Here is a 12,038-nt window from a genome sequence, read left to right as displayed (position 1 = left end):
TTTGTTTGTTAGAAACCGAGGTTTCCTGTGGTCAGGTAACTCATTAAAAGGCCTATAACCCGTAAATGGAAGAGTCCAAAATGACGTTTTGTTCCGGGTACATCTGACGCTAATACTCTTAACCCCATTACTATATTGAAGATAAATTAACTAAGAATTTACTGGAAAAAAATAAAGTGACATCTCGGTCATTCAGTGCTTCCCTAATGAGAATGTTGGATGTTTCAGAAATGTTATTGCATAAAGAAAGGAAAAGGAAGACATATGTCCAGGTGCAATCTTCAAGAATTGGACAACAGGGCATGAACAACATTGAGCTTTTAGTTTAATTTGTCATTCAGTTTTTCATAGCATTGCTTTTAGTTCAGTGACTTCTATTCATCCTTATGCTGGGAGTAGACATTACTCCATCTTCTCCTTGATGATTAATAACTCTGAAATATTCTGTAGCTGATTTATGTATCTCCGCCTAGTTTCATTTTACAGATTCTAGGATTCTTTCCTTTCTTTTTTTTCTTGTTTGATAAACAAACATATTAAGAAAGTATTAAACAAAAATATTATTAAAATATTACTGTTAAAAGACAAATAAGAAATATTCTAAAACAATCATTGTGTGTCATCTTCTACTCAAATATCTAATCAACATCGTTCGCGGTACCTGCCACTTTACAACATGTAGAATTTATTTTGTTTAATTGAATACCCTATTCTCCTCATCCTGAAATTATATTCCCTTAATAAACAACTTTAGTTTTCAATGAACCCTCAAGCTAAATTCCTAGCAATGAGTCGTTTGGAATTATTGAGCCAGTTGGAATTCTTAAATGTGATGGAAGTTTGTCCATGGAACTGATCCCTCTAGCTCTCAACAGTGCTAAGCCTCATTTTTCTTTTCGGCATTGACTCCCATGAGGCTGTGTGGATGTTTGACTGTGTACACTTTAAAATATATAAATCATATACATATAGAGGTATGTGATTTACATGTAGATTCTGATAGCACTGAAGTAAAACTGTTGCTATAGCTAGCAATTCAGAGTGCAATATTCTGAGGTAGAATTTACTTCTTAATAAAAAGTAAAAAAGAAAAGGAAAAATTAAAAAAAAAAGAAATACAAATTAAAATAAATTAACCGTGCATCTTTTGCCCAGGAAAATTCCCAAAACTACCCTATTATATTTAGGAAAATCCAATGGGACTCAATTGGTCTGCATTCAATAATACTACTTTCAGTTAAAAACAAAACAAAACAAAAAAACAGAAAAAAACCTTACAAAACAAGTATGAGAGACTGTTAAATCTGAATGTTTTTTCACATTTATCGCATGGTTCATTACATAACTCAGCATCTTTTGCCATATCTGATAGACACGGAGCTATACTTCAAATGTGAAATAAGAATACCAAACTTCAGACAATTTTTACAAAAACAAATACAAAAACAACAGAGAACCATTAAGTTCTCGTGCTTTGGTTATATACCAGTTTGGATCAGATGTTGTTCTTGAAGCTTTATGCAGCTAGAATGTTAGATTTTTTAACACTATTCTCTTAATTCATGTTGAATGCTTTCTGCTCTCATCAGCAAACTACAAATTTTTATTCCACAATAGAATGAGTGTATCTCAGTATAAAACAAATAAAATGCATGCCATATATTATATTCACAGTTTCAAGTTTTTTAACTGTCCATTCTCCTCTTCTTTTTTAAATTTTAATAGCATTAAAGTGGTAATTACTATTAAAATTGCTATGCGTGCAAAGAATTTTGAAGTTACATTTTTACCACATGTTGATACTACAGCAGGTAAATATGAGTCCATTGGTGACCTTTTATGTTCTGAAAAAAGTTTGACATGTCACTACTAATGATAATTGGCTGAAAATCCATTAAAGCAGTAAAGAAACACTTGAGATCTTGGACCCCTGCTATATCCTAACACATTGCAGGTTGAAATTAAATATGACATGAGTCCATCTTTGAAAGATGAGAATTTGTAACTTGTCCTGTAATGTAAATATTTTCTTTTTAATGTTGTTCATTAACATAGATCCCTCTCTCCATAAACATATATATTTTACTCTAAAGAGTTTATGATGTCCTTATCTAAATTAGCAAGCATATGTTTGCTCCTAACATATGCTAACCTCTGTGGTGGCTTAGGAGACACTAAGATAAGTAACATGTGATCTTTAACTCATTAATATTTTACTCTAACAAATAGATGAATTTTTTTTTAAAAAGCTATGATAGAAATGGGATTAAAATTTTAGGTATATAAGTAAACTTTATAAAAACTTAAATAATGGTTTATTCAGCTAGATAATAACATAAACAACAGCCAAACATACACAGATCATTTAATATCAACAACGTATGTCACACCAGAAATCAATTATTGCCAATTAATGATTAAAAGCAGAGAGTGTTCCACACACTAAGTATTGGGTGATGTCACCTCCAAGAGCCATACCAAATTTAATATTGATCAATATTTAAAATGCTTATTATGAGCTTTGCACAGTGGCAGTATTATAGCCAATGAGGTTTATCTGAGGCATGATTATTGCTAATTAAAATGTTTATTATGTAATTGTATGGACAACATTTCTGCAAAAAATATCTTCATTAAATTTCATAATACATCTGTTTAACAGGAATAACTGTTTTGATTATATTAATAATGAAATGGAGACCCATCAATATCAAATAACTAGAATGAGGATCTAGAATGAGTATGACTGGTATTTTCATTCATATTTTTCTTTTACTTTAGTTTGGGTCCAAATCTCATCTCTCAGATATGTCATTTGCATGGAGATGTAAAGAAACAGAGAGGGCTTTTATTTTTTTTCTATAGTATGTTAATATTTCTCTGGACTTCTGGTTATATCTTCCATAAAATTAAAAATAAAAAATTATCCAACTTCTTACAAAAATTATAAGAAAGAGTAAATGGAAAATAGTTATATTGCAATAGCATTAATTACATCAGTTATAATGCATTAACATTGCTTTTTCAAAATATTTGTCTTCTTTTCCCTTATGTTAGTGGCAATCAGCACTCAAATAATGCTAATGTAGCATCATTGGTATACATGAAAAACTGAGTTTTCTAAGTGGAAATGAGTCAGCATTTTAAGGTATTTCAAAAATTTCCACAATATTATTACTTGTTTTAGAATTTGAAATAACTTTGTCTTCTTAGAAGACCCATTCATGACAAAAGATGTTTGCTGTAAATTTGGAACCTTCAAAAATATGAACTGTTAGCGCTAAATAACTACATTAAAAAGACACATTAAATTAGAATTAGAGAAAGAAAGGGGGGATAACTCCTAGTATCATTTATTTATTAAATTCTCCCTTAATCTCTCTGTTACTTAGTCAGTAAAACAAGGAATTTATGTCAGACATATTCAAGTGCATTCCATTTCTAATGTCCTAGCTAGACTGAGTCAAGATGTCTTTAGATATTAGATCTCTTTTCAAGTGCCAAAAATAGTTTTAAAAAGTCTGTTCAATATGGTTCAGCAATTTAGTACATGTCACATAAGGACTAAAAAGTTTCCCAGGTGATATGGTGTCACTATGGAAAGAGAATGAATGAAATCACTAATTATTAAAAGATGGAATTGTGGAAATATTCAATTATTTATTAAAGACATAAAATTAACAAAATTTACAAAATTTGGGGCAGATTTGAGTTATGTGACTGTTCCAGATCTCTTCAAATATCCTAAAACCAAAAGCTGAAAAAATACATAAATAATGCCTCCTTATTGTTAGAATTGCCTAATTATATTTTTATAAATCCATGGTTATATTACAATAGTAACCAATAGCACATGTATGATATAATTATTTTCCTTAGTTGAAGTTTTGAATATTTCTACCTTAAGCTCAAGTTAACATGATTTTGAAAAAAGAAATTTATTGTAGAATTTCAACAATCACACATCAAATCTATATAGACTAATGTTTTCCTGCAGGTGGGATCTGGAACACTTAGGGTCTATTAAGGTGGTAACTGATATCCACAAGGTATATTTTTGAAAATGTAATATTTCATCATTTTAAAATGAAAACTCTTCCAGTGTGAGAAAAAAACACATAGTTAAGGTAAGATGTCAGCTTTCATTTTGACTAAAGCATATACCACAGAGTATAGCTGAACATAATGAGCTGGAAAGGGACATAATTAGAAAGTATTCAGAATGTAAGTATAATGATTTATCTATTTAAAAAAAATACTATCTTTAGAACTTCAGTTTAGACATAAGTGATTTCTACATAATAGCACTAAATATTTAGCAACATTTTGATGTACAGTCAATAAAAATATCTCAAACCAAATGTATACTTTTATTATAAAAATTTAGACCAAGCAATGGATTTTATTTTGAAGCTGAATAATTAAGGAAGGAAAAAGAGAGAAAAGGGATGGAAATGAGTTTGCAAGTTCCCTAGTAGAATTCCGCATAAACATATGTTTGAAATATAAAACACGAACTCCAGACATACCTGTATGAAACAACAGTAAAAAAAAGGGAAGGAAAGTAGAACCAACCTTAATATATTAACATTTCTCTTAACCTTCACAGGGGCTGAAGGCCAGAAGTTAATATTTTCCTTTAATCATCAATTTCAGTATTTCTTAAACATTGCACAAATTCATATACTTTGTGAAATGGAATGCAAGAGAAATGAATAAATAAGAGTATCAGTAAGAAAAGTGTACTAAACCGATTATTGAACAGAACTATAGTATTTATGTCTTTAGTTCTTTAGCCATATGTATTTTCACTTATAGCATGGTAGACAAGTGTATCATTGTTTTGTTTTTCTTCCCCCAAAAAAGGCCATTTTATTCTTCAGTGAGGATTTAGGCTGGTCTTCGCCTTGTTTCCAAAAAAAGGCTTCATATGATGGAATGTATCAATCTTCCTTCTAAATGTGCATGACATTTTCTGAGTGAAAATGTTTTGTCATGTGTAGCTACAGAATGAAGACCATAATATGATATTCATTACCTTGACACTATCTTTCTGAGGAAACCATGCTTTCGAATTTCAAGTCTTTGGTATAATCTGACTCTGACATTCAGCATTACATTCTCAAATTATTTAAAATCTAGCCAGTCTGTCTTACACAAACATACTATTTCTCATCTCAACATTCATGCTAGACTAGTATGAGTGGAATGGAATTAAAGGGAACAAATAATATGGTCACCATGAAAGAAATCTTCATTGATGACATTGGTTGGAGAAACCCAGGAACAAGTGTGTGTGTGTGTATAGTAATGTATATTATATAATTATATGTCATATTATATATAGTTATAACTACTATTTAAATCAAACTACAAACTTGGATATATTGGGAAAACCTACTTAAGTGAATATTCTGGTAAAAAATATTATTAAAAACAAAAGAATTGATCTAGTGTCCTCTAATCTTTTGAAAATATTGATACTTAATATCAATCTTAGAATTCAAAGAGTGTTATTACCTTAACAAAGAGAAGACTTTGTTTAATGTAGTAATGCATATCTTAAATCAAGATAACTAAACTTACCATTGAGTCTAGAATAAATTAAGGAAATTACTATTTATGGTGGAACTAAGACAATGAACCTCAAAAGCTAACCGAAACCTGGTAATTGAAAATTGTTTTCTTCAAAATGAAAAGGCTTAAATACCAATCAAACGTGAGAAAAGCATGTTGCCAATCTATCTTATGAAATAATAGCTTCAAGTTATAAATATTAATAGTGCCATTTAAGAAACAAAAAAGGTTTTCCCTGACCAAATAAGTTAAAACATTGTTGTATTAAATGAAGTTTAACAGTTTTCTTTACTGCAAAACTTTCCAGAACATGTTATTTTGTTGTGAAATCCAAAAACAAAAGGTATCTGATTTTTTTTCAGATTTAGACCACCAATTTCTTCTACACTGAGCTTTGTGCAGTCACCAATCCACAAAAGTCACTTTGAAACCCGTGTTTGTATCACTATCACATGTACATATAGATGTAATTAAATAAAATTATTTTAAAAATGCAACTATGTTAATAGTGCATATAAGAGTGATCCATGATATACAACTAGATTTCCTTATAATTGCTCTCTTGATGGCTAAAAATAAGGTATTTTCTTTTACAACTTTCAAGAATGCTAATACCGCCATTTTTAATGTTTGACTTACTGAAAAAAAGGTGTTAATGTTGACAATGTAGGTTACATTTTCTATGAAGCACTGATGAGTAAAACAGCCAAAAATAAAAGTTGGTTTATAACTCCTCAGCTGTCTGTTATTTGATAACTTTACATTGAGTCTTCACCTTATGCTATAAATGCAAGTCCATAATGTATCCAGAACAGTGTTCTGAAAAGCCAAACCCATCAATGAGGATGATGATACCAATGGCATTACAAAAGCAAATTTTGATGCAAGCAGATGAAAACAGTAGTGACAAGATGGAAAAATTAAAATATATTTTTAAACACACTTGACTTTAGCAGTAAGTTCTGTAATTCTGAATTCCTCTTAGAGGCATGATACTCTTTTAAGTTCAAATGCAGTTACTGGATATTTCTTATTTGCATCTAGAAATTACAGCATTTCTCTACTGTCATTAGCCTTTTCCTGTATAAGACATTGGATTAAACAATTTTTAACCCTTAAGGATGACTCCTCCCCACCCCCTACGTTCCATATCACTCCTACTTTGCTGTTGCCTCCCTACAAAAAGTAACAGAAGGAAACACACACACAAACACACACATACACACACACACAGACATTCTGTTGGCCATACATTTCCTCTCATACTTGAAATTTTAGTCCAAGTTAACCTCTCAACTCGCCCCATATACCACTTCAAATATTTTGGTTCCATCTCACCACATGAAAATCTTCCTCACCAATTTTCTTTCCTTGGGGACTTCCTTAAAATTAAAGTAGCATTTACATTTCAGTAAGGTAAATTTTAATCCAATAAAATTATAAAATAAAAAATTGATGCATCTCCAAGGAAGTTATGCAAATTGTTGTCATGGGGTTTATATTACACTGCCAGATGCCTATTCCTAAAAATGAAATTAAAATTGACTCCAAAATCATGTAATGCCATTGTAATTTCATCATTCATTCATTCATTCATATTCATTCATTAGTCATTCATTCATTCATACAAATTCATTATAATTTCAATAGTAGATGTATGCTTTTATGTGATATGCAACATTCCTTAAAACTACTCATATTGGGGCGCTTGGGTGGCTCAGTGGGTTAAGCCTCTGCCTTCGGTTCAGGTCATGATCTCAGGTTGCTGGGATCGAGCCCCGCATTGGGCTCTCTGCTCAGCGGGGAGCCTGCTTCTCCCCTCTCTCTCTGCCTCTTGCTCTGCCTACTTGTGATCTATCTCTGTGTCAAATAAACAAATAAAATCTTTAAAAAAAATGAAATTATTTAAAAAAATAAAAACTACTCATATTATATATTGTACATTTTTATGTCAGGATGTCTTTGGTTCTAAGTAACATAAAATATAATTAAACTGATTTAAGCAATACAGAAGATTGATAGGCTCACTTTAAAATCTGAGCACACCATGGGTTTTAGGTAATGGTCAGTCAGCTTCTGATTTGATTTCTCTGTAGTGTCCTCTCTACCCTCTTGCATCTATTAGCTTCAGTGTTGAGCTGACTTCTCTCATAATTACCAAATGGTGATAACGTTTCTTCATTCATGTTTATAGGAAGGGGTGTTACTGGTCATAATCATTAAAAAGTATCTTGAGATACTTTTTATTGATCTGTTTTTCAAGATTACCTACTTTCAGGTAGTGTTACACACGAATGAGATTAAATCTAGATGACCTGAACCAATGATTGTGGACAGGGAAATGTGATTGCCTTCACTGTTCCATCTGAACCACAGGGTTACTGCCCCATGTGGCATTGCTGTAACAAAGAAAAGCAAATGCCTTGCATAGGATTAGAAAAGTATAGGCAAATGATTCTGATTATTTGAAATTTGATTTTCTTTAAAAAATAGGTTGCAGAGACTAAAACTCATGTTGGTATTAAAATCTCTATCCCAAGGCACCTGGGTGGCTCTGTGTCCACTCAGGTCATGATCCCAGGGTCCTGGGATCCAGCCCCACATCCCGCTCTCTGCTCAACAGGGAGCCTGCTTCCCTTCCTCTCTCTCTGGCTGCCTTTCTGTCTACTTGTGATCTCTGTCTGTCAAATAAATAAATAAATAAATAAATAAAATCTTAAAAAAAAAAATCTCTATCCCAAAGTTGGCATTGGATTCCTTCATGCTTCAAATTCTATGTAGTCTGGGTTCTGGAAATTGTGATACTTTTCCCACACAAATAGTAAATATTCTTCTATGGGTCATCTCCAAATTTTAGTTGGTGACATAAAACATATATTGTCCATGGAGTGCCTATGTTCATGTATGCCTTCACACAATGTAAAAGAACACTTCTAGTGTGCTATTAGAAAGTCTTCCTTCTTGAATATTAAGTCTAAAAATTAACACTCAGTTTTAACTCTAGAAAATACATAACTAAATGTAAAACATATTCTTTTGTTAGATGATAGTAACCACAGGTATGTAAGTCTTAAAAGACTTAAACGTTTTCCAATATAGAATCCTTTTAAATAAGCTCAACTTAATATTAAATTAAATAACAAAAGTAAGTGGAAAATGAATAGTTATATGTATATGTGCTACATATACTCATATGTGTATGTATAAATTTTAAGATTATTTTATTCCCCATTCAGTAAATACAAAGAGACCCATCAAATATTCTCTCTACCTTCTATTCTGATAAACTCCTATTCATCAATCAGAATTAACTCGGACATCACTTCTCCCTAATCCCTTTCCTGAATGACTCAACCGGAATCAATCATGCACTGCCAGAATGCCTATGTACTTTATTTTCATTTCTGCTGTTAAGTTTGTTTCACTCTATCTTAAATACTTGTTTTCACATCTGTGACTCACTAGACCAGACTGTGTAAACTTTCTCTGTACAGAACTACACAGTGAATATTTGAGGCTTTCAAAGCCATACGGCCTAAGTTGCAACTACTCAAATCTGCCATTACAGAAGAAAAGCCTCCATAGGTGATAGGTAGATAAGGTGTGGCTATGCTCCAGAAACACTGTACTTACACAAACAGGGGACAGGTTGGAATTGGCCATAAACAGTAGTCCACGAGACTATGGAATTCTTGAAATAGAAAGTCTACAGTTTTCGGTTTTTTGCACTTATGAGCACAATGCCAAATACACAAAGGAGAGCTGGTAAATGTGTTTTTAATTTTAGTTTAGTTGAATCAAATTATAACAAATCAAATTCTAGTAATTCTAATATTTAGAAGTCTGGCACTTAAAAGTGGAGATGTGTGCTGTTCAATATGTAACCACTAATGACGTATGGATTAATCTTAAATTAATTAAAATCAAATAAAATTTAAAATTCAGTTCCTTGGTTACATTAACCATATTCCATAGATTCAAAAGCTATATGATGTTAACAGATACTATATTTAAATAGCACAGATATAGAACATAACCTTTAACATACAAACTCCTATTAGGCAGTCCTAGATTATATGATTCATGAGGGATATCCTCCAGAAGAATATCTTCAAGAAGAAGTAGTGAATAAAGTATGGTTTGGAATGGCTCCAAAACACCACCTGGCTGGAATTTTCAAAAATGTGAAGTTACAATACATACAACAAATAAGAGTGTGAATTCACTTAATAACCTAGGTAATTGGACACATTTATTATATTATTTAAAACAGAATGATTAAGAAAAATATGTGTGTCTGTGTGTTTGCATGTGTTTGCATTTTTGACAATTGCCATGAACTCCAGTCTCAGCTAATAGACCCGATGCAGGTATACAACATTCAATTCAACAATTCAGTATATTATTCGGTGCTCAGAACAATAAGTGTACTCACCATTTACCACCATGAAATGGTATTACAATATTATTGACTATATTCCCCATGCTATGCTTTCGTTTCTTGACTTATGTTATAACTGGAAATTTGTACTTCTTAGTAAACTTTATTTTGCCTATCCCCCCACCTACGTCCCCTCTGGAAACCACCATTTTGTTTTGTGCATTTGAGTCTTTCTGTTGGCTTTGTTTTGTTTAGTTATGATGTATAAATAAAATCATACGGTATTTGTCAAAAAAAAATTCAGCTATGGATAGCTAAAACTCAGTATTTATCATAGATGTTATGCAAAAAATGTAGCAGTTATTGTTATCAAGGAGTTTTCAACATTATTGGCCAACTGTTGGAGGAACATGGAAAATATCTCTGTGCTATTTCTTGAGTGTATGTGTATGTGTGTCATATATGATTTTGCTCAAAGAATGGAATGAGTTAAATAACTGTTTCTTAATATTTTAAACTTTAACTTCCTATTCTTCCCATTTGTTATTTCCTCTCCAACTTGATTTTTTCATGATTTCATCATCTTTTACTTTGCATCAGTATTCTTCTGTCTTCTCATAAGATGGCCACCAGTAATCTATCTCCTACTTAGTCATTTATGGGATAAATTTAAAAGGAAAGGAGCAGTATGTCATGTTGCTCTCAAGGTTTCAGTGGCTACCCCCACCTACAAGAGCTGAGGGATTAATGGTTTTGTCCAGCATTTCTAAATATCTTCAGACTCTTATACTTCATGCTCTTAATTATTGAACTACTTGAGTATCTCATTGTATTCATGTCTTTAATAATGTTGCTCTATTTCGCTGTACATATTTCTTCTTCCCCTTTATCTTGTTTATAACTTCCTCATCCTTTAGAATTTATTCACTTGACATATGATATTGTTCAACCCACTTATTTCTATTACTATACAACATATTTAAATAATAACGGTAAGTGGTTTTGAGGGATAAGACCAGTAAGAGAAGACTCTCTGTTTAAGGTGAAATCTAAATTGTAACCACAAGAATGAATAAAATTCAGTGAAGTCAAAAGGGGCAAGAGAATATTCCAGTCAATCAAGGAAATCGTGTGTCCAAAGGAGTGCCTGAAGACAGGAGAAAATCATGAATATTAATCTGTCTGCAAGTAATTTAGTAGACCTGGAGCAACATTATGAGTGTTGAGAAATGCTAAATAATGAGATTAGACATAGACAGGGCTTTCTTCTTAAAGTGTCTTTATTTTTATTTATTTTATTTTATTTCATTTTTTATTGTTCCAAAATTCATTGTTTATGCACCACGCCCACTGTCATTCTAAGGAGTTTGCGTTTTACTCTGAGATCAAGGAATATTGGAGAGTATTAGTAGGAAACATGTGAATAATTAGAAATGTGTGCCTTAAATTAACCTAGAGAGACAAAGCTAGTTTGGAAGATTTGTGTCTAATCAGCTAAAATATGTTGACACTTCAGATGGATAGATCAGAGAATTACTAAAATGGTGAAAGTGAAAGTGATTCATGATTGGTTGGACACACTGGTAAAGTGGTAATGGGTAATGAGAATATAGCAGGCTTCTAGGAATGAGGTACTGTTTGAAACGTGTTTTTATTCTAGTCACTAAAAATAGCAGCAGAACAAGAGATTGTGTGTGTGTGTGTTAACGGTAGGGAAGATGTGATAATGAGTTAATTTCATATATTGATATGCCTGTGGCCTTACAAGTGTAAGAAGATAATTAAGAGTAAGTAATTAGATGCATGAATTTGAAAAAGAAGGGAATTCAAGAATGAAGATACATAGATTTTAGTGACACTGGATTATAGATGAGTGACTAGGACTTGGGGGGTGGATAATAAATAAATTAAGGGCAGGCTATGAAAAAAAAAATCACACCTTAAAGACCAGTTTAAAGAAGAAGAAAGAGAAATAAAGATGAAAGCATGGTTTCAGAGGAACCAATGAATCAGAACATCTCAAAGAGGAAATTGTGGTAGATGGAATTCTGTGATGATCCCCAAGATTCCCACCCAGTGG

The 12,038-nt window shown here is 31.9% G+C and overlaps 1 pseudogene; it reads left to right on the top strand.

The window, feature by feature from the left end:
• The first annotated feature begins 2,517 nt into the window (after window positions 1–2,517).
• Window positions 2,518–2,641, top strand: LOC123391232 (annotated as a pseudogene).
• Window positions 2,642–12,038: the final 9,397 nt, after the last annotated feature.

The sequence above is a fragment of the Mustela putorius genome, unplaced genomic scaffold (genome assembly GCF_011764305.1).
Source record: "Mustela putorius furo isolate JIRA1106 unplaced genomic scaffold, ASM1176430v1.1 tig00000083_pilon_pilon_pilon, whole genome shotgun sequence".
Classification (NCBI taxonomy): domain Eukaryota; kingdom Metazoa; phylum Chordata; class Mammalia; order Carnivora; family Mustelidae; genus Mustela; species Mustela putorius.
The sequence above is the reverse complement of the archived record's forward strand: the minus strand, read 5'-3'. Positions and strand labels throughout refer to the sequence as shown.